We start from the raw sequence: 24,586 nt of genomic DNA, 5'->3' as shown, positions 1-24,586 counted from the left end.
TCTCAAAGCAGGCCACAATCAATTAAGAGAGAGAGAGAGAGAGAGAGAAAACTATTGAACAACATGTGTTTTGGTGAGCATCCTTTGTCCCTCCTTGGATGTTGGTATCTTCCAGCCCTGAAACAACAGCAAGGTCATGTAAGTACAAGATGATCTAGTCTAGCAATGTTGTTTCAAACCAAAAGTGTTTTTCTCTCATCAGGAAGGAATGGAAATGCCCCACCAAAGCTGATTAGCCTTGCCTATCATTCATTAGTTGTTCTTTTGAAATTGTGATACTTTTTAGTTGTTAGATAAAGAAGGTGATAATAGCTGGTTGCAAGCAGAGGATCTCATAGGATAGAACAGATAAGAGGAGCACCCAGACTATTTGAGGGGAACCACAATGCCAATCTATTAAGTAATTTGCCTTTGGCTTCGGTGCTTTCATCACTCAGGTTTCCCACAAAGCAATAAACAGAGACAAGGGTGTACCATCATCAGCTATGAGAGGTGGTAATCTTATAAGGCTATTACAGACTTTTTATAACCTCAGGAACTGGGATTCCTGACTAATGATCTCAACAGAATCTTGATATCCTCTATTTGAAATTACCCTGGGGAATCTTTGGAGCACTTTCATGATAATTGGGGCACCTTATAAAAGTGGTTATTGTCAAAGCCCTGGGTGTTTGAAAAGGAACATGGGTGAGGCTGGTGACAAAATGTGCATTGCAACACCAAGTCTACCCCTTTTGTACTTGCTTTGCAGTGTCACAAGCATATAAAGGGATGGAAGTTGTGTCATGGCATTATGACACATTTCATTATTTTGACAAAAGCTTAATTTGTTATGGATACCATTAACCTAAGCTTTCGCACGCAACAGTCCATTTGTTCAGATGCAGAGAGTAGGTAAGAATCCACTGATACATTCATTTCTTATAGCACGTACAGGCAATGGTAACTGCATATAGAATGGCATTTTACAGTGGTACTTTGGTATTCAACTGCTTTGAAACGCATTGAATTTGGTACTCAACATATTTTGGCATGCAAATTTTGCCCTGGCACTTATTATTTGTTTGGATTTCAATGCACAAGCTAGAACTTGTCGCTGTTGGTTGCCTTGTGACTCATTAGATTCTTCCTTATGGGAAAAATTTGTTTGGTTCTCATTGTTTTGGGTCCTCATCGCATCTCCCAGAACCAATTAATGATGAATACCAAGATACCCAGTGGTGGGATTCAATTTTTTTTACTACTGGTTCTGTGTGGCTGGGTGGACGTGGCAGGGGAAGGATACTGTAAAATCTCCAGTCAGAGCTGGTATTTGCCGGTTCTCTGAACTACACAAAATTTCCACTACTGGTTCTCCAGAACTGGTCAGAACCTGTTGAATACCCACCTCTGAAGGCACCACTGTATATGAAACCCCATACACTAAATGAAATTGCTTGAAAGCTATCACATACAGTAAGGGTTGGCAAATATTTTGTGACTGAGGGCTACAATCAATATATCTGAAAGCTATAATACATAAGATGTTGCAAAATGCTCCTTCACCTTATGGACATGTCTTTTATTAATATGATTGTTTTAAGATAGAGGCTATAGTTTACATATTTTTAGTTGAAAGGGCTTGGGGGGAAAAGCACATAGATTTATATTTATATTGAGTGGTCTATCTATGGCCAACAAAAGAGGAGTTCACTCAGCACTTGCATGACTTCCTTCTTAGAAAAGGAAGCTTAGTTTCAAAAGATAAAAAGCCAGTTAGGAAATCCCATTTCTTTCCCCAAATGTTGAATGGGTTCACTCATCACACTAAGCTAAGGTTTGCTTTCCATGGCTTATTGAATAAATCATGATAAGCTGACTTTGCACAATTAGCTGCTGGTCTTTTTTGTGAACTTTGTGTTCATTCCAATCACTGTATATCTGTATTTGTATATCTATATCATCTATCTATCTATCTGTCTGTCTGTCTGTCTGTCTGTCTATCATCTATAGATAGGATTAGATAGATAGATATCTATATCTGGGGTGTGATGGCGGAGTCATTAAAGACACTGAGCTTGTTAGCTGGAGAGCTGACAGCCTGGGTTTGAGATCCATGCTCCACACAATGGGGTAAGCACCCATTACTTTCCCCAATTCCTGTCCACGTAACTGTTCAAAAGGATGCAAATGCAAGTAGAATAGGTACCATTTCAGTGGGAAGGCAACAGCATACTAACACAATTATTTGCCAGCTGTGTATTCAATATATTTCTTGAAGTATCTGAAGTTTGAGCCAATTTTTTTTCAGGAGACACATGTGTTGGGCCTTAGCACTCAGTATGAACATTTCAACCATAAACCATGGTTTATAAAAAATCACAATAGCTGACTGTTATTTAGCACAATGTGTGATTCCAAGCATTTACAAATCCACCCCTTTTGTGCTCATCCTGCTGCTTTCCTTAATGAAAGACTTCCAGAAGTTCAGGTAGGAAAAAGTCAATGGATCTAGGTTAGTGTTTTTCTGCTTCAGCAACTTTAACCTGTGTGGATTTCAACAATATGCTGGCTAGGAATTTTGGAAGCTGAAGTCCACACATCTTAATGATGATAAGAAACACTTATCTAGATAGTAAACAGAGATCAGGAAAGTCCAGGAAATTTACCATTCTAAGCCAAACATCAGAAGCTGGAAAATTTCCCACCTCTCAGTGAGCTTTTGAAAAGTGAAGTGCACAGCTCTTTATCTTCTGTCATGAAAGGAGAGAATCCACCCCAGCTGACTTCTGTCAAAAATGGAGCAGTTATCCCAATGCTAAAAAGGAGGACTGATGAATCAGAGGAAAGGCGCCACCTAGGCAGTATGTAGACCTCAGATATGAGCAGAATTCTATTCTTTCTCTTCCCATGCAGTTAAATTTTCTCATTCAATTAACAAAGGAATTCTAATCCCACCTTGCTCATCATACTGGTAGATCCGTTCTACTGAGAGCTCCTTAAACCTCTGATGCTATGGAAAAGAAATGAAGTTCTTACACTTACTTTCAAATGCCAGGAAAACCATTATGAATGGAAGGAGCACCAGACTGATGGGATTTTGCAGCAATGGAACTGGTCAGTTTAGGGCTCTCTGCTTATGGATGTTATAGTAACCAAACCACTATATCCTATGTGTTGGAATGAACAAGTGAATACTCTAGCCAAGTTCCCCCTACACGTTTCTAAAAGCTAAGGAAGCCTTAAGATAGAATGTGTGTGTTTCAAGGGAGGGAGGTATTATCCTGATATTCTTCTAACAGTAGGAATGACGATGTCTTGCAAATCATCCTCTCAAGTCTTATCCTCATGATTCTGTCTTTGTCCTGTTGCCAGCCCAAGTGGGAGACAATTCACTCTTTTACTTATTTGCTTTAAAAAGTTTAAACTTTTTTCCTAGCTTATTCTCAAAATCCATGTTGTAGGAATGATTTGTAAACAGGGCGATGTGTATGCTGGTACTTTCAAAGGATGGGATCTGTATATTTCCTATTGGCACTACAAAGTGGTGAAGCCTTGCCACCTCGAAGTTGGTCACTTGGCACTGAGGAACCCCTGGTCTTTTTGGCTTGGACTAGGCAGAAGGAGAACATGAGAAGGTGCAGCAATAAGTCATAAATGACTCCACATTTAAAACCAGTTGATCAAGAACTGTCTTGTGCATGATCTTTAGCCTTTGGTGAGGAGAATGGATTTGCTCCTGTCTTGTTTTAAACAAAAATAAATGATACTAAGGAAGTGGAGAGGGAAGATAAGTTTATCCATTGGTTGGAGACTGACAAGACTGGAGATAGTCATCTGCAAGTGTTAATAGATTTAAAAGAATCTTCCTTCTTTGCACTCTTGTCTCCTCATCAACTTTCTAAAAGCAATCTCTTTTTCAGATACAGAGTTCCTGATTGCCATCTGAAATTGACCAAGCCAGTACATTTGATATTTCCATCTTAGCTTGCCAGATAAGAAAAAAAATTAAAATTCTTCCAACCAACTTTCCAGGCAGGAGGGGTGCAGTTTCGTGGAATCGGAGTCTTGGTTGGATTAAAAAAAATCCTCTTTCGCTGCTGTCCCTCTTTCTAACATTTGTATGCCACCTTTCCAACTTTGGCAAGAGACTCTCCAAGAGTGGGAGAGCTGACTATTTATGCTCCCCCCACCCCAAACTATAACACTCAAATAAAAAGTCATGATATAGTTGTTTCTAACCATTTTAGAACTATGACATACAGGCAACACTGTTCCGGAAGAATGGATGATCAATGTCTTGGAACCACCTGTGCAAAACACAAACAACCTGATCAAATCTACTAATCAAACAAAATGTTTTCCCCAAACCACCCAAGAGTTTAATTGGTGGTGTTTTTTTCCTGTTTGCCAATATACTTTGGGGGATGAGGAGGAGGAAGAAGAAGAAAAGGAGGCCACTAATCATTTTATCTAATATGTCCTGCATTAAAAAGTAAGGCCAATGAAGAGCGCAAAGCAAAATTTTCTGTTATATTTTTCTGCTACTCAGGGGCACTTTTATTTAGCCTTCAGGAACTGCCCTTTGACTTCTTTTCTTAATAAGAACATACGATCTTTTCTTCAAGATTAATGAGGTAGAAGGAATGGCCATTGGTCTGTTTTTCTTTCCTTAATAAGAACATATGATCGTTACTTCAAGATTAATGAGGTAGAAGAAATGATCATTGACCAGGAATCTTGAAAGTGGTCCCCTATCGTTCATCTCCAGTTTATGGTGCATATTGCAAGGCTTCAGAGGTTGACAGGACCTCGGGTTGGCCATCTCAAGTGAAACAAATTTATTATAGGGGAGGATGCTTCCAATATCTGGTCATCATTCTGGTTAGCTTGTATACAAGTTTCCACAGCTAAGAAATGAGAGGAGAAAAAATCAGCAGGCAAGGGGAAATAAGTTTGGGTTCTTGTTATAAACACTTTGCGAAACAACATTTCTTAAATGTAAGGTGTTTATGTTGGCCAGCATGGGGACAGGAAGTATTTTTTCCTTTTTTTTGCTGTAGCATTTTTTCCCCCTTCTCTATTAAAAATTCCTTTCTTCTCAATAGGAAAATGGTTTATGGCAGCTCCATGCTGGCACTCAACCTCCATCTTTGAGGAAGATAAAAGTACCTTGGAGTCAGAGGACTGCAGCAATAGTACTTCAGCTTCAAAAATAATTTCAATGACAGAAAATTATAATAGAAAAAATAAACACATGTATTCAGCCTTGGCAAGGACATCTGCAGGGGTTAAAGAAAGTCAAGATAGAAACTGTGTGATCCAAGCCCTAATACGTTTAGTTAATTTATTGTATTTATTTTTGTCTTGTGCATTCAAAGGAGATGGGGCTTTAAGTGCATGGCTGTGACTGCCATCTTGAGTCTTTTGAGTTATGAGCAGTATGGTGGCGTAGAGGTGAAGATACTTGCTTCCCACTAGGAAGGTTGAGAGTTCAACACTAGGCAGTGACAGAAGTTTATCAGAATGCAAAGAGAAAATGTCTGCTGCAAACTCCACGTAGGCATCAGGAAGGGCATTCAGCCAGTAAACACTTAGCCCCATTCAGTTGCCCCAACCTAATCTCGAAGCAAGAGATTATAAGGCTGTAAAAAGAAAAAAAATTAACTATGGACATAATGTCTAATTGAAATCAATGGGGAACTTTAAAATGCCTAAACTTTGTTCAAATGTTGATTGATTTTAGTCTAGTAGGAGTTCTAGTTCTGATTGGCTGAAGTCAACTCTGCAGAGTAGTTTTGTAAAATGAGCAGGGGGTACATAAATTTAATAAATAATAATTAAAGTAAATACAAATAAATAAAATTCGACAGCTGGTTGAGGATGTAATTATTTCATTCTGGCTATCAGACAATCATAGTTGGAAGGGACCTTGTAGATCATCTAGTCCAACCCCCTGCCCAAGGGGGAGACCCTACACCATTTCTGACAAATGGCAGTCCAATCTCTTCTTGAAAGTCTCAAGTGATGGTGCTCCCACAACTTCTGAGGGCAAGCTGTTGATTGGTTGATTGTTCTCACTGTCAGAAAGTTTCTCCTTATTTCCAGGTTAAATCTCTCCTTGTTCAGTTTCCATCCATTATTCCTTGTCTGGCCAACAGGTGCTCTGCTGCGAACTCCACGTAGGCATCAGGAAGGGCATTCAGCCAGTAAACACTTAGCCCCATTCAGTTGCCCCAACCTAATCTCGAAGCAAGGGATTATAAGGTGCTTTAGAAAATAGCTTGACCCCTTCCTCCTTGTAGCAGCCCCTCAAATACTGGAAGACCACTATCATGTCTTCCCTGGTCCTTCTCTTTACTAGAGTAGCCAAGCCCAGTTCCTGTAACTGTTCATTGTATGTTTTAGCCTCCAGTCCCCTAATCATCATGGTTGCTCTTCTCTGTACTTTTTCTAGAGTCTCAACATCTTTTTTATAATGTGGTGAACAAAACTGGATGCAGTACTCTAGGTGTGGTCTTACTAAGGCTTTATAGAGTGGTATTAGTACTTCCCTTGATCTTGATTGTATCCCTCTGTTAATACAATTTAGGATTGCATTAGCTCTTTTGGCTGCTGCTGCACACTGCTGGCTCATATTTAGCTGGTCGTCTACTAAGACTCCAAGATCCCTCTCACACTTACTGCTATTGAGCCTAGTTTCACCCAGTCTATATGTATACTTTTGGTTTTTGGCTATCAGGCTACTATGTTCCTGACATTTTGAGAGCTCCTTGGTGCTCTCTGAGCTTGGTTGTTATTTTTGTAGATGTTTCATTACTCAAATGAGGTAACTTCATCAGTGCACTGAAGATGTTGCCTAGTCTGGGTAATGAAATGTCTATCAGAAAAGCAACCAATCTCAGAGAGCACCAAGGAGCTCTCACTTCAACCCTGAGCTACAAATATTCTCCTTTATTGGTCCCTTCATTTTCAAAATATAATCTTTCAATTAACCCAACCATGGCCTATTACCATGATGGCGAACCTATGGCACATGTGTCACAGGTGGCACGCAGAGCCATTTGTGCCAGCATGCGACTGCAGGCAAACTTACCTCATTGCACATGTGCTTGCTTCACAGCTGATTTTGGGCTGGTTTGGGGTCTTTTTCGGCCTCCCAAAGGCTTGAGGAAGGCTTCTGCAGGCTTTGCAGGCCAAAAACTAGTCTCATTTCATCACTTCCTGTTTTTCCGAAAGTACCGGAAGTGATGAAATGGGGCTAGTTTTTGGCCTGCAAAGCCTGAAGACTTGCAGAAGACTTCCTCAAACCTCTGTGAGGCTGAAAAAGGCCTCAAACTGGCTGAAAATCAGCTGAGAGGTACAGTGCAGGTAAGGGGTTGGCAGAGTGGTTGGGTGGGTGGGGATTGTGCGCGCATGCATAGGGGGCATGGGGGCACACATTGCCTTCTTGGTGCTGGCACACAAGCGCGAGCATACAAGTGTGCGTACAATTTTTGGCACAGAATCCCAAAAAGGTTAGCCACCACTGGCCTATTATATCGCTGAACTATCTTCATCTATAGAAAGTCATGCTTCATTCCAGTTTACAACCTTAAATTTGTATGGAAGCATATTTTTGGTTTCTTCTCAGGCTGGATGAAACCCGCTTTTTTTGGTTTTCTCATCCTTGACCTCAATAGTGCAGAGCAGTTCAGTCTCATTTCCCTTAATTTTTTTTTTTAAAAATCACTATTAAATTACAACATTTGTTGTGTTTCTCAAGTTTTTTTAAAAAGGGGAAAAAATTTTTTTTGCTATTTTGCTACTTCTATGAAATTGAACTTTCGGTTCTTCCTTGCCACAAAGTTCCCATAGAGTTGCAGAATGTGGTGGGAAAGAAAAACAGCCTGTTCCCTGTTGCTTTGTTTACTGTTGAAGCAGAGCAATGATCATACTGAAAAAAAAAAAAGAGTTATGGCTGTTTTTCACACTTATGACCGTTGCAGCATACCCATGGTCACGTGATCAAAATTTGGATGCTGACTTATTATTTATGACAGTTGCAATGTCCAGGGGTCATGTGATCACCTTGTGCGAACTTCTGATAAGCAAAGTCAATGGGGAAGCCAGATGGACTTAACAATTGTGTTCTTAACTTTACTATGGCGATTCACTAACAGTTGTCTTAAAAAGATTGCAAAATGCTCACTTAGCAACTTAGCAACTGAAACCTTGGGCTTAGTTGTGTTCTTAAGTCGAGGACTGCTTGTATAAGAAAGAAAAAGAGGAGAAAAAGGGGGTTTGCCTTAATGTTACAGGAAATAATCCTGAGTTGATGGTGTTTTGTCATTCAAGTGTGAAACAAAGGAAAAACATCAAGAACCAGTAAGAAGGGAAGAAAATCCCCCAAATGTTGATATAGACTCTCCTTACAGGAGCCAGTCAGACAACCCTGCATTCCCTGCAGGGATGAGATGGTAATAAGCAAAAAAAAGCATAAATCAAGCATTTCTGAAGCTAGTTTTAGAAACAACTAGAAACAGCATCAGAGGCAAAAAGGTATGGAATGCTACTTAGGTTATGTGCTCTAGTCGGTCTTCTGCAGCTCTGGCATTTCCCAAAACCTGTCAGTTAACCAAGGAGCACCTGGAATTGGCACACACTGTACTAAAAGTACATGATGTTGCCAATGTAGTTTAACATAATGTCTTCTCTCATATTATGAAGATTAGCCACAAACCCTGAACCACTGTGAAAAGCAGACCAAGATTTCAGAGCTATGGACCTGCTGCAGGTTGGGAGTGTTTTTACACAATGAAGATATATAACATGAATAAAACTTAAAGCTATACACACAGATATTTCTCAATATGGGCCGATGAATCATAGATCAACCCCTGTTCTTGCCTTAAGTTGGTTGCATTTTGGAAAGAATCTGTAGAATAGCTATAGCACTTAAACTTATATACTGCTTTGCAGCTCTCTCTAAGCAGTTTACAGAGTCAGCACATTGCCCGCCAACAATCTGGGTTCTCATTTTATCCACCTTGGAAGGATGGAAGGCTGAGTCAATCTTGAGCCTGGTGAGATCTGAACTGCCAAATTGCAGGCAGCTGGCAGTCAGCAGAAGTAGCCTGCAGTATTGCACTCTAACCACTGCACCACTGTGGCTCATGAATGTATCTCCTATACAAACCTGTGGAGAGCAGAGCTTGCTGTACCATTTTCTAGGGACCAGAAGCATCAACCCTAGAAGAATGGGCTTGGTGTGGGAAATCTGTTCAAAGAATAGTTCTTCTGCAATCCATTATGAACAGTTTCGGTAACTTGCTCCCTTTTTCTTTTTCCCATGGCTTTTTCATTAAATGGCCTCGTGGCTTTAAAATAAGGCTGTGATACTCTTACGTGGAAGCAATAGTCTTGATTTATGGCTCTGGCAAGTTAGCCACTTGGGTAGAATAATTGCACAATGTGCTTGCAATCTGATGAATTAATGATTGGCAATCATGACGTCAATTGCTGCTCCTTTGGTGAGAAAGATTCAGCTCTAAAATGTGCCGGTTCATGAAATAAAGATGGCTGACATTGAAAGAAAAGAGAATGGGTCTTAACAAATGGGTATTACAAAGAATGGGTATTACACAGGAGAAAACAAACTGACCAGAAAGTTGCCTACAGTAAATATGAATGACGTATTTTGACAAAATTCTACTGGAATCATCTTCTATGTACCATCAAGCCACATTGACATGGAAAATGTGTGGGTGGTGGTGGTGGTGGTGGTGGTGGTGGTGGTGGTTTCTTGTTATTTGAGTTTTGCCTTTTCAAATTATTCTCAAAAAAGAATCCTTCCCAATGTTTGAGTTGCTGCCACAAGGAAGAGGGGTGTCAACTTATTCTCCAAAGCAACCAAAGGCAGAAGAAGTAACGGATAGAAACTAATCAAGGAGAGAAGCAACGTAGAACTAAGGATGAGATTTCCTGACAATGAGAACAATGAACCAGTGGAATGGCTAGCCTCCCAAAATTGTGGGTGCTCCATCACTGGAGATTTTAAAGAAGAGATTGGACAACTATTTGTCTGAAATGGTATAGGACAGTAGTGGCTAAACATTTTGGGCTCCTGTGCCAAAAATTGTGAGCGCACCAGCGCACGCACACTCACATGCAATGTGTGCCCCCCCTCTCCATGCCCCCTGCGCATGCGCTCGCAATCCCGCACCCCACCCCCTTACCTGCACTGTGCCTCACAGCTGATTTTTTGGCTGGTTTGAGGCCTCCCAGAGGCTCAGAAAAAGCCTCTGCAAGGCTTCTCAGGATGAATTATAGGCCAGTTTCATCACTTCCGGTATTACAGGAAGTGACAAAATGGGCCTATCATCAGGGATGGGATTCAGATTTTTTAACAATCGGTTCTGTGGGTGTGGCTTAGGTGGTGGGCGTGGGTTGGTGGTCATATGACTGGGTGGATATGGCTTGGTGGTCATGTTATTGGCTGGATGTGGCCAACTCAATATCACTCACATCGAAGCATGCATCTCCTCACCTGGCCTCTCAAGACTGTGGGGATGCTGCAACAGTCGTAAGTGTGAGAAAAGGTCATAAGTCACTTTTTTCAGTGCCATTGTAACTTTGAATGGTCACTCCACACAAGAAAGTACCAGCAAAGGAAGGGAAAACAACTCCAGAGATGTTCCTGAGACAGGAAGTCTAGTCCTGCCAAGAATGTTGGAGAGGCAGTTTCTGTAAGCAACACCAGAATGTTCCCTTCCTGCCTTCCTTACAGGATTAGGCCAGTAATTTCTTCTAACAACCGCTTCTCCAAACTGCTTAGAATGTTAACCGGTTCTAGCGAATAGGTGCGAACCAGTAGAATTCCCACCCCTGCCTATAATTCCCTCTGAGAAACTGAGAAAGGCCTCAAACCAACTGGGGAAAAAAAATCAGCTGTGAGGCATGCACATGCACATACGCAGTAAGGTAAGTTTGCCTGCGGCTCACGTGCCAGCACAAATGGCTCTGCATGCCACTCGTGGCACGTGTGCCATAGGTTCGCCATCACAGGCATAGAATGTCCTGCTTGAACAGAGTGTTGGACTAGAAGATCCCCAAGGTCCCTTCCAACTCTGTTATTCTGAAATATCTCTTCTCATCCTTTTACTGAAACAACTTTATCATTTACATTTTGCTATCCAAAACAGAGATGTATTAAAGATCAAATCTAAGTTCACCAAGATTATTGTCATGCCCCTGGTGGAGATTGACTCTGAGGAAGAGGAGGAAGAGCTAACAGGGAGTGGAAGTGTGGCTCCAGAGGTGGTGGAGGAGGCTGGGGAAGGGCAGAGACTGGTTGAGCAGTCAGAGGAGGACCCAGGCCCATCCCCTATCCATCCTAGGGCACACAGGGAGGATAGGATCAGGGTAAAACATGGTCTACTCAGGAGGAGAGGGCCATGATCCCCTTAATGGGTTGCAGGTGGGTGATTTGCATTAGAGTGTTGGCCTGCCTGCTAACAGACACTGGAGACAATTAAGTGTTTTAGTTTTCAGGAAGCTTTATCTTGGTTGGTGTTCTTCCAATGGACTGTTCCTGGTTATCTTTCTGAAGCTGGCAATTATTTATCCTAGTCTATCAAGGGACTTGATTTAATATGGTTTGTTTTTGGTTTCTGCTTCGTTATTGGCTCTTTGACTGTGAACTGTTTCTTGCCTTTAAATTTTATTTTGAACCTCCATTGTGAACAATTTAACAGTGAAGCCAAGCTGAAGGCATTAAAGGATTTTTAGCTACGGTTTGGATTTTGGTATATTTCTGATATACCCTGGGTCATCACAATTATATGGCAGTAATGTCCTTTTGTGTACATTGAAAACCAGCTAACCACATGCATTCTCTGCCAAACTGTTTTTGTAAAAAAAAAAAAAAAAGTTGTTTGAAGGATCGTGCTGCTTTCCACATTGCCCATGCACAAAAGCGATTGCAGAATGATTTGCTATTGCGCCACAACATTTGAACAAAGTGCAATGTTTGTGGTTTTTTTTTTTTTTTAAGACTTCTCCTTCCCCCACATCTCTTTTAAGCAAGAATTATTTCCCTCTAAGTAATTATTTCCCTGGGGCAGATATTTGCAGGAAATTTGGGAAATATTTGAGAATTACTGTATAATTTTCAGTTTTGTGTATGAACAAAGGCTGAACCCCATTAACTCTGCATGCTTTGACTAAGTGACTATTCTATTTGGCCTCAGTTACTGAAATATTACTGGACTTTTGATTAAAAAACACCCACTTTTTCTGCCTGATGTTCTCTTTCTTCATGGCAGCATCAGCAGATTATCTTCTCCATGCTCCACAGGGGTGTAACATTTTTAATACAGCCAGAGAGGTTAGCCCACCAGGGGTTAATGTACTCTGATTTGGTACAAGTTATTTCATATTCTATTCTTTCTTTTTAGGGAAGCTAAGAAATCGTGAGGAAGAGTGATTTCCTCTCTTGTACTAAATGTTGCAATTTCCCTAATTCAGTTCCGAGGTTGGTGTTAGCTCTGATTTTGTTGAACTTTGTACTGTTTAGTGTGAGTAGAAATGTGATAAGAATGGAGTTGATTGCTTCCTTGAAAAATTCTCTATGTTAGCTTTTCATCATTCTTAGACAATAAAATTCTGACAAAGTCTCCATTTCTGTAGTGAAAAATCAAATCATCCACATAGCTGTGGAAAAGTTAAATGTTAAAGATTTGAGTGAGCTACCTAAACCAGGCGCTTTCAACCTTAACGACTTTAAGACTTGTGGATTTCAAAGCTGGCTGAGGAATTCTGTGAGTTGAAGTCCACAAGTCTTAAAGTTGCTAAGGTTGGAGACCCCTGCCCTAAACCATCAGTTGTGTACTGCTGACATACTAATCCTTTTGGCCCAATACTGGAGGATCTTAGCTTACAAGACTGACTTGGAGCTTTTGAAGTTCTTTATTTCCTGCTAGGCCTCCTGCCTTGATTTGTTATGTAATGGCTAACTAATCTATCTTTCCTTCATAAATCTCATTGATTTAGCAATATTGGAGGTTTTCTGCCTAGATACATTATAACAACATTCCTTTTCCTTGCAAATTTTAGAACTGAACAGTCGATAGGCTTTGTCGTGTCTTCTCCGCTTAGACCCTTTAGGCTTTCTACCTAATTTCACCAGCCAGATCAACTTCTCTGCAGTGGCAGAAATATAATGTTTGTTTGTACAGTGGTACTTCCTCCCTATTTAATGTATTTCAGAAGTTTGTCTTATGTATAAATCATATATTTATGCATCATTGTATCAAACATTCAGGATCTGCAGCAGACTATCAATGCTATTTCAAGGGCCAATTATGGAGCTCTGTAAATAATATCATTGTCTCCAAGTTACTCCAAAGCTAATCAGATTTAGTTCTTAAACAGAAACAGAAAATGAACTCTGAAAATGAACAGAACAGAACTCTGTTGTTTACTTGCTTAGTAAATGAAAACGAACTGTTTAGAGCCATGGACTGGATTAATTTTCTGAAAAAGAACTGTTCTTTCAATGTAGGTCTATGGTAAATGGAAAGGCTTAAAAAGGCTGGAATGCAGTGGTGATATTCTACCGGTTCAGCTGAACCATTAACTCTGAGGATCATCTGTAAGCAAACTGGTTCACTCTGATGATCAGCTGCTGGGCTCTCCCACCTGCCCTGGCTCTACACCAGGCTTGTCCAACCCATGGCCCGCGGGCCGCATGCGGCCCAGGTCACCTTGTAATGTGGCCCAGTGCCCACCCCAACCTTCGTGCCAGAGCCAGCGAGGAGGAGGAGGAGAGGCAGGCGCGAGGCGGGGCGAGGTGAGCGCCAGGCCAAGCAGCAACAGAAAAGGCGGGCACTGTCAGAGTGCCACCTCCTGCTGTTGCCGCCGCTGCCCCCGCCGCCGCTTCTGCCCCCGCCACCGCTGCTGCTTCTGCCCCCGCTGCCACTTCTGCCCCCGCCTTCTCTGCCACTTCTTCCCCCGCCACCGCTGCTGCTTCTGCCTCCCAGTCCTGCCTCATCCAGCTGGGCCATTGACAGGGAGGAGAGCTAGGCGCTAGGCGGGCGAGCTTTCTCTCCCCCCACCCCGCAAAATTTGGCCGGAAAATAAACTGTGATAAAAAAACCGTGATAAAAAAACTGTGATAAAAATAAATAATTTTTAATAAATAATTAATAATAAATAATAAAAACATCTCACTAACTTCATTTCCAAATAAATTTAATATGTTAACTACGTTTTCTATGTTTTTTTGGGATGATCAGATATCATTACTGTTATTTTATTGTATGTGCGGCCCAAACCAAATTTTCATCTTCTAATGTGGCCCAGGTAAGGTGAAAGGTTGGACACCCCTGCTCTACACTGACCCTTATTTCTTGCTTTTTAACCTCGGCTGTTTCACGCGGCACAGCTGATTGCCATGCGTAAGTTGTTTTACATACAGGGTTTGCAGCAGAAGATGAGTTGCAAACGCTGCATGTGCACTCATACTGAACCAGTAGAAAAACTGTTTGAAACCCACCACTGCTGGAATGAAATCCTTTTAGTTCTTCTCCACCTGAAGCTGTCTAAATGCAAAGAACATATGAATCGTTCGGAGCATTCAGACTTCACCACAGTAATTGAATATATGGACTTGAATGAAATGTAGGGTTGGTTCCTTAATTTTACTAAGGCAATTTGTACAGGAAGGAGGGAATTACTATGAGGGATCTGTGTGAGACACCAAATCCAGTATCTGACTGATGTATGAATGCCGTTTGTCTTTAATGGGATTTACTTATATAATTAAACATATAATATAACAAGAGCCAAGCTGTTCTGTATGGACATTAGCATTCTTGGAATCCTGCACCCCTGATTGGACAAGCGCAAAGCAACCGGATTGGCCGAGCGCGCGGCACTGATTGGCCATTCCGAAGCGACCGCGATTGGCCGAGCCGATCGCGGGTGATTCGAACGGCTGTCATTGGCTGTGGCGCCCAGCACCAGTTCAATATAAGCCGCCGCATACCCAGCCGGCAGCAGATCTTAAACCTGTAATAAAAAGAGCTAAAACCAGTCACTGCCTCGTGTCTTTTATGATCATATCGGCTGATACGACACTGGCGACGAGGGTGGGATTCTGAAGCAAGGCCCACATCGCATGTGGCATGCGGAACACCAACAGGCAACATGGCCAGCGGCACCGCACCACCCGCACCTTTCAACCAAGCTGCCGAGGACTGGGAATCCTACATCAATAGGTTCCTCATGTTCTTGGAGAGCAGCAATCTCAAAGACGCAAATGGGCAGAAAAAAAGGGCTGTGTTCCTGACCCACTGCGGGCCCGCAGTGTTTAAGATGGCGAAGGCCCTCGCCAAACCCCTCGACGTAAAGGCCATGGATTGGGCCGACCTCGAGCCCCTGCTGCAAAGCCACTACGTGCCCGCTGTGCCCATCCTCATCCGCCGACACAATTTCTACTGGCGGGATCAAAAAGAGGGCGAGAGCATCAGCGACTTCATGGCTGATCTACAGGACCTCGGGGGCCTGTGCGGGTTCACCGATCTCAACGAAGCCCTGTGGGACAGCGTCATCCTTGGCCTCAAAGACCCCGTCCTGCAAAGCCGGCTCATGGCAAGGGGCGACATATCCCTCACCGACACCCTCGCCGAGGCAACCGCAGCAGAAGCAACCAGGAGATCAGCAGCCCGGATGCGGCAAGCGAGCACCACGGATCGCCGAGCCACGGCCGAGATGACCCCGACCCCCGAGAGGCAGACTGAGACCACCCGCCAAACAACCACCTCCACACACCACGGCGACCTCGACTCCCCCACCGACTCCGAGGACGACGAGGAAGACATCCACCGGCTACAGACGGAATGAGACCGGCGCGAGCAACAGAGCCGCAAGTCAAGGTTCCAGTGCGCTGGGTGCGGCGGCGATCACCCACGGTCGGAATGCCGGTTCTTCAACGCGATATGTCGGCACTGCGACAAACGGGGGCACATTGCCAAGGTGTGCCATTTTAAAAGGAACCACAGCCCCCGGCGCCGAGACAGCAGCCCGTGGAGACGAGATGGCACCCCCCCGAGGGCCCGAGACCGAAACACCAAGAGCCGGTGGAGCCGGGAAGGAAGAAACAGGCATTTCAACGAGGCCCAACAACAAGAAGAAACCCACCAGACGGTCATTATCGGCCATTCATCCAACTGGGATGGCTGAAAAGTCCACGTGGAGGTGGCCATTGAAGACCACCCATGCAAAATGGAGGTGGATTCTGGATCTTACCTCTCCATGGTCGCATGGCGGGAAATCAAGTGTTTGGTGCCAACCATACATCGGCTAGAACTGGAAAGCCAGAAACTCATCCTCAAGGACTACCAGGGGAACCGCATCTCCGTGGTAGGAATCGGACACTTCAAAGTCACATTTAAGGGGTGCACCAAGATACTCCCCCTAACCGTCATAGAGAAGGACCGCCCCAGCCTCTTGGGGCTTCAATGGTTCGCGCCGTTGGGAATAGAGGTGACTGGTACCAACCACACCACCGAGACGGACTGGGAGGAGCAGCTCGCGCGGGACTTCCAAGAGGTCTTCGACGGCAGCTTAGGCAAGTACCGAGGGGCCCCGATAACCTTCAGCCTAGACCCCGCCATCGCCCCAATCCGCCTCAAACCCCGGCGAGTACCCTTTGCACTCAGGCCCAAAATTGACGAGCAACTAAATAAGCCCATCGAACAGGGAGTGCTCAAGCCAACAGACCATGCCAGGTGGGAGACCCTTATAGTCACCCCAGTAAAACCAAACGGGTCAATGAGAATTTGCGGTGACTATAAGGCCACCCTCAACCGCACGCTGCAACAGAGCGCTTACCCCATCCCAGTGGTACAGCACCTTCTGCACTCACTGGGGGGGGGGGCAAGATTTTCGCCAAACTCGACCTGGCATAAGCTTATCAGCAACTGCCGGTTGACGAGGAAACCGCAGAAGCGCAAACCATAGTCACCCACCGCAGGGCATTCCGCTGCAAGAGGTTCCAGTTTGGAGTCAGCGTAGCCCCGGGGGTCTTCCAAAGTTTAATGGAGAGGCTGCTCCAGGGCATCAAAGGGGTAGTGCCCTATTTTGACGACGTGCTGGTGCCAGCGGCCGACCAAAAACAACTGGAAAGCCGCCTGAGGGAGGTGCTTCAAAGGTTCAAAGACGCAGGGCTAAAAGTCAAGAAAGAGAAATGCCAGCTGCGCACAGAAAGAGTCGAGTTCCTAGGGTACCTCCTAGACCAGCACGGGATTCACCCAACAGAAAAAAAAAATCAGAGCCATCAAGGAAGCCCCCAGACCAAGAAATAAAACTGAATTGCAGGCGTTTCTGGGGTTGATTAACTTCTATAATGTTTTCCTTCCCCAAAAGGCAATCGTGGCGGAACCGTTGCATAGGCTGCTCGACAAGACAGCCACCTGGAGCTGGGGAAAGCGAGAGGAAGACGCATTCAACCGAGCAAAAGACCTGCTCACATCGGACGCTGTTCTCATCCAATACAGCGAGACAGTACCCCTAACCGTAACGTACGACGCATCCCCTTTCGGCGTCGGGGCCATCCTCAGCCACACCCTCGCTGATGGAAAAGAAGCACCCATCGCCTTCTTTTCAAGGACTCTCTCAAAACCGGAAAGGAATTACAGCCAGCTGGACAAGGAGGCCCTGGCAATCATCGCAGTCGTAAAGAAGTTCCACGAGTACCTTTATGGCAGAACTTTTTCCATCATCACAGACCACAAACTGCTGCTCAGAATCCTGGCGGGGGACAGGGCCACCCCGAACATCCTATCCCCGAGGATGACAAGGTGGTTCAAATTCCTCGCCGCCTACAATTACCGGCTAGACCATCGCCCTGGTAAGTCAATTCGGCATGCAGACGCATTGAGCCGCACATCGCTACCCCACCTGGACACTGATCCAGCACCCACCATGTCCACCCTGAGCATAGAGACTTTACCCAACCTCCCCCTAACCGCATCAGACATTGCCCTGGCAACAAATAAAGACAAACGTCTGGCGCGGGTTCTAAGATGGGTGAAGAAAGGGTGGCCGGAAAAAGACAATGATGAACAATTCAGAACCTTCCGGAGCCGCCAAACAGAACTCTTCACACAAAAGGGCTGTTTACTGTGGGGGGACAGAGTCATAATACCAGAAAAACTACAGAAAAGAGTCTTGGACATGCTGCACGAAGGGCACCCTGGCATTGTTAGAACAAAAGCCCTGGCCAGAAGTCATGCCTGGTGGCCAGGGATGGACAAAGAAATCGAAGCCTGGGTGGCATCGTGCAAGCAAAGCCAAGAATCCAGACCGAGCCCTCCCGCCACCCCAATCCTGGAATGGGAAACCCCCAGAGGGCCATGGTCCAGGATTCACATAGATTTCGCAGGACCCACCAAAGGACACATGTTCCTGGTGATGGTAGACACTTACTCCAACTGGCTGGAGGTAAGCAACATGAGAACAACCACCACAGAAGCCGTCATCAAGGAACTCAGCAAATTATTCGCAACCCACGGCCTCCCAGATGTCATTGTATCTGACAACGGCCCCCAGTTCACCGCGCTACCCTTCGAAAGATTCCTGGCAGAATGGGGGATTCAGCACGCGTTGACAGCACCGGCTCACCCGGCGGCGAACGGAAGGGTGGAAAAAATGGTCCAATTCATGAAAAAGATGATTCAAAAAATCAAAACCGGGGAAATACAGGACAAAATCAACAGGATGTTATTCATACAACACATAACCCCGAACACAACAACGAACAAGAGCCCGGCAGAGCTGCTGATGGGAAGAAAGCTGCGATCACCACTCGACCGCCTGCACCCCACATACAACCCAGAAAAACCCTCCAACTCCTCCAGCAAGCACCGGATGTTCACACCAGGAGATGCGGTCTATGCGAAGAACTTCACAGGGGACCCACTCTGGATACCGGCAACGATAACCCAGGTAACGGGTCCCCGCTCGTACCGGCTACTAACAAACGACGGGCGAGCATGGAAACGACACATCGATCAGCTAAGATCGAGAACCACCACGGGAAATACAACCGACAAGCAAGCACACACAAACAGAGAACCAGGAACAGAGAGGGAATGCCAAAACACCAACCAAGAGGGGAGGGAAAACCCCAAAGAACAAAACAGACAAACCCATCAAAAAAGAAACCAGAAATACTCACCTACCGAAGCACCAGGGAACGACCCACTTGAAGCCTCACCTGAAAGAAGCAGCGAAGCCAGCTCGACCAGCCCGGGAAGCCCGAGCAGGAGCAGCGAAGCCAGCAACTCGACCAGCCGGGTAGCCCAGGAGGGAGCTGTGGCAAGAGGCCTGACTCACCCTTACAGGTGGTTCCATTGACGAGGCAGAGAGCAACATGGACCCCGACCGAACCGGCCGGCAGCCAAGTGACAACTAACCTGCGCAGGTCCAGTAGGCAAGTGGAGCCCCGCCTACTTACGGGACTACGTTACGTAGGACCGAACCAAGAGGAGGGGGTGTTCTGTATGGACATTAGCATTCTTGGAATCCTGCACCCCTGATTGGACAAGCGCACAGCCGGCAGCAGATCTTAAACCTGAAATAAAAAGAGCTAAAACCAGTCACTGCCTCGCGTCTTTTATGATCGTATCGGCCGATATGACACAAGCATTCTTCAATAAGAATGAATAAAGGTAAATTAAAAACTGCTACCAGTTCTTCATTTGTAAGTAATTGTGAGAGATGAGATATCTCTTTCAAAGAATTAGGTAAGAGATTATTTGATGGCACTCTTTGAAAGCTTGAGAACTTAGACATAGATATTTTCTCATGCATTCTTATTGCTCTTTGACTTTTATCAATATTTCTCAGCAGTCTATAATTACAAAAAAGAAAAGTTCACCTTGTGACTCATTCCGCTTATTCATTATGGGGTATCCAGTAAATCCTGAATAATGCTAAATCTTGAAAAAAAAATCAGGATTCTGGTATTTTTTCTTCTGCAGAATTAACCTAATAAATTACGTTATGATTACTATTATAATAATAATGCAAATCTGAAGCATGGTGGCTGGTAACATTTTTAACATTATTTTAAAAAGTAGAAAGACTTGCAGATTTCTCTTGGGGAAGATAATAGGCTTTTTAAAAAGCTGTTTAAATTCCACAGTGTGATATTTCTTGGGTCACTGAGTTACGTATTAATAATAAAGAACTGATTAGCTCCCTGATATATATTATTCTCAGTTATGGAATTGTACACATGAGTGGCTTTAATGAATGAAGCTTGCAGTGGCAGATGCTTGGCTGACGCAAAACACTGATATTTGGCTCAAACCACACATTTAAAGTTGTGTGAAAAAAAATGTCAGAGAAGTTATAGGGAAGTCGAGCATACACTGGTGAGCAGAGGCCCTGTTCTTGTTGGTACATTCTGGATATAAATTGCCTTCCTGTCAAATTTGTATTACAGAGAGAGATTCCAGGAAATACTTGCTGACCCAAAGTCATTGCCTTTAGAAATCCAGAGGATTTTTATTATTCTCAAACTCATATTGAAGGTATCAAGGCTCCTGTTGCTGTTTATTTTTGATCCCCTGAGACTATTTATTTATTTAATGTACCCCATGTAATTTTTTTGGGAAATGTACATATTGCTATCCAAAACCAACTTTTTCCAGGATTGCTCATAATCTGCAATTGCCTTCCTCTTTAATACCAGCACAGTAGTTGTAGAGCACATCTAGAAGGTCACAGTTGCTGGAAGCTGTAGTTCAGCAGCATCTGGGAGCACTGCAGAGTGCCCTTTGTTATGTATCTGCATGAGCCATCGTCTTATCCTCTCTTCCTTTTCTGGTGCTACTTCCCTGGTTTGGAAGCAAACCATTTTGCTGGTTAACAAGCATGTCTGACAAAGAATGATTGACAATGTGTGATTAGTCACAAACCACAATTCAATTCTCATGTATAATTCTGCTTTGTTGGCACCCCATGGTTTTCTCGGTTAAAAAAGACTGGCTAAGACTGTCATCTATTAATTTCTGTAGAAGGAATAGAAGTAGAAGACGTTACGGGAGGAATGTGGAAACTGAAGACTTCTCTCTTAGGCTTAGAGGAAAAACATTAAGATTCATCCCAAAAGGAAACTGTGTGGTTTCTTTCTAGTCTATATACTTAAAATTCATCAACAATTCAAAATGCAGCATCCAATATTTCCTTTAAGGTGAAATTGATTCTGTGTCAAATCCATTCTGATTGTGATTTTAGATTTTAAATGGCCTGTGAAATGAAGTATTATCACTTCACAAATTGATAGTTTACTGGTATTGTTCTTTATACCACTATAGATTGGGGGGGCAGGGTTCAAACTTTTTTCAGTCTTTGAAATCTGTCAGTTTTTTAAATTATTTTTTAAATTCCCTGTATCTCATAACCAAGAAGCAAAGCTCCAGAGATAGAAAATTTGATGCATTCCAGTTCATCTTTTAGTGTCTTTAATTTCTCTTAGAACTCCACTCAGTTCTCATGAAACCCTCAGGTTCTCTGAAACAGAGTTTCAAAATCCCTGCTTCTGTATTTAGTAAGATACCACATCTCTCCTCAGCAAGAAATCTATCATAAAATAAATACAGTACAGGAAGGAAACAGCTTGGCATTCTTGTAAATGGGACTCATTTGAAAGAGATGATAGGAGTGAAAAGGAGAAGTGTCTACACCTCAAACGAGGAACAAAGTAAGACAACACTAAGATCAGCATGTCAAATCCATAGGAAAAAAACAAGGCAAATTATTGGGTCTTATTTGTCCAGGGTGCAACTTTGTTGAGCAACATACATGATGTAACAAGAGCAAAAACAAATGTGGAACCATGAAACCAAATGCAGCTACCAGCCATGCAAATGGCTTGTGATTCATTACAATGCTAGCAATAGTTCTTCACCTGAACATATCAAATTGTAATAACAAATTAGGCCTTTACTCCATCAATTTAACAATAGTTGCTGCTGAAAACTCCAGAGTCTCAGAATTGAGCTGCTGTGGTTCAGGAAGGTCAGATTGTATGAATATTAATGGCTCTATATGAGAGCAATTTTGCTTGCTTCATATCAGACAGATAATAATAAAAGTGCAATATTTGGAAAACTTGGTGACTTCATCATGAGCTAACTGGTGTTTACCCCTCAGCTGCCCAACAATAGAGTACTTACAAAGTAATCTAATCTGTGTTTCTCTTCCTGAAATTCTACAGATCATGGAATAAAAAAATCTCATCACCCCTACATTCAACAAGTCAATCTTATGCTACCCATGTTTTTCAGTACATGTATGTGCATATATTTGTCCAGTGGCTGGTTCTTAAACTGGGAATCTATGTAAAGAAAATACCATTATAACAAACCATTAACAAAGGCACCAAACTACTCCAACAGCTTCCTAGTTATTTGGCCACCATTCCTTTGCATTTAAAAGCTTCCATGCAGCAGTCAAGTGGTGAAGACACTGGGCTTGTTGAACAGAAGTTTGGCAGTTTGAGATCAAGTACTTCATGACAGAGAGAGCTCCTGTACTTGCTCCAGGCTCCTGCCAACCTAGCAGCTCGAAAGCATGTAAATGCAAGTAGATAAATAGGTACCATTTCAGTAGGAAGATAACAGTGATTTATGCACCTTCAGTGTAAAGTCATGCTGGCCACATGGCCATGGAAGTGTCTTCAGACAATGCTGGTCTCCTCAGCTAAGAAATGGAGATGAACACCAGTTCCTAGAGTCAGCCATGACTGGGGGAAACCTTTATCTTTTTTTAAAGAGTTGTGAAGGGTAGCAATTTTGTAATTGGACATTTTTCTTAATTGCTCTGATGATGGTGGCATGTTACTATGGGGAAAGAATAGTTCTAAATAGTCATAAAAAGTTGAATTCCAGAAAGTAATGTTGAACTTTCGGGTATGGGAGATGGGAAAGGCAGGGGAAAGGAGGCAGAGAAAAAGAACTCAAGGAGGTAGGGGAATTGGAAAAAGAAAAATATATCCCCCATAAAGTCTTCAGAGTCACAGCAATTTAAAGAAAGTACACAACTGTTTCCAATAAATTTGAAATATATCAACACTAAAACCAGATGATGTTTTTAAAATCTGTTGGAAGGGCAGTGAAGACATGAAGTAGCTTTCCAGGTCTCAGGAAAATGGCAAGAGATTCAGGGGATGATTCTGGAATATTTTTTTATGCATTTCCCATGCTCCCTCCCAAACCCAATCTTCTGTGACTTATCATTCAATCATGTGTTTTCCCCATGTTTCCTTACAGAGAACAGGGGAAAGAATGAGCAGGAGAGAAAATGGTGGAAGTAAGAGGAGAAGGTGTCAATCTGGAGCCATTGGAGTCTTCATGAATTTTGCCCATATCTTCCAGAAGCACTAGCGAGGATTCAACCATCCTACTCTTGGGTTTGTCCAAATTTCTCTAACAAAATTAGAATTTGAAGCACTTTTGTTTGAATCCATGCAGTATAAATATTCTGTTTGAAATGACATTAAGTTGCCATGTGGGTTCTAATCAGATAGTAAATATCTACAAACATGAGACTACATGGCAAACAATATGTCAGAGTGATTGTTAATAAAGAACTTGGTAAAACTGTTGCCAGGAAGGAAATGAATAATGAATTATGAATTATGAAAAAGGGATACCTTAGGGTAGTAGGAATGGAATCTAGAATGTTTTATCAATCTCTTCTGAAATATTTTGTACTGTTTTATTTTTATTAAAAGATGCAAGTTCCATTGGGTTTAGTGAAATTCTTGGTTCATTTCATTAACTAAAATTTAATAAAATTATGTACATATAAAAAGAGAAGACAAGACCTAATAGAAGAAAGAATTGGGGGAAAAACTTTTTATGAAATCATGGTACCTTGACTCATACAATCTGTTAAGATAAAAGAAAAACACCTTTCATCATGAAGCAAGAAGAAAAGATATGCATCCTATACCAAAGATTTGATCATGAATATTGAAGCAGATATCAACTGTATTTTATGTGCTCCTGCAGCAAACAACTGTTGTTGTGCATACTATGAAGTTCTGTGATATGTTTTACAGAGTCAGCATATTGGCCCCAACAATCTGGGTCCTTATTTTACTGACCTTTGAAAGATGGAAGGCTGAGCTAATCTTGAGCCAGTCAGTATCAAACACCTGCTTCCTCTTCAGCAGAGTGAAAAGGGTGCAGCCTTCAACGCACAATCAAAGGAATGTGTAAATAGAAGAAAAAGAAGAAAATGAATGGGTGTTAAAAATAATTAGCTAACTAGGGCAGGTCCAAACAAAGGAAGAAGGCACACCTATGCTTTCCTCTGTTTTTATCTAAATAGGGGGATCCACCTGGTTACTAGTACAGAAAATATACTTCAGTTATTAATTCAGGAAAATGAAGCATCATTTAGATCAACTGGATCATGATTCCCCCTTGGGAAAAGAACCATGGCTTAGTAACAAAGTAAATGTTTTGCATATGAAGGTTTTCAGCAGTACTTTCCATTTCATAACTGCAAAATCGAAGGATGATATTTTAATCCCTGGGTTATCAGG

The 24,586-nt window shown here is 42.9% G+C and overlaps 1 long non-coding RNA gene across 1 annotated transcript; it reads left to right on the top strand.

Annotated features, from left to right (window-relative positions):
* The first annotated feature begins 6 nt into the window (after positions 1–6).
* On the top strand, positions 7–23,778 carry LOC148126216 (uncharacterized). Its single transcript, XR_015742586.1, has 3 exons — positions 7–138; positions 752–894; positions 23,304–23,778. It is a non-coding gene; the product is annotated as an uncharacterized LOC148126216 (long non-coding RNA).
* The last annotated feature ends 808 nt before the right edge of the window (positions 23,779–24,586 follow it).

The sequence above is a fragment of the Pseudonaja textilis genome, chromosome 3, assembly GCF_049901715.1.
Source record: "Pseudonaja textilis isolate UNSWEBS1 chromosome 3, rPseTex1.2, whole genome shotgun sequence".
Lineage (NCBI taxonomy): Eukaryota > Metazoa > Chordata > Lepidosauria > Squamata > Elapidae > Pseudonaja > Pseudonaja textilis.
The sequence above is the reverse complement of the archived record's forward strand: the minus strand, read 5'-3'. Positions and strand labels throughout refer to the sequence as shown.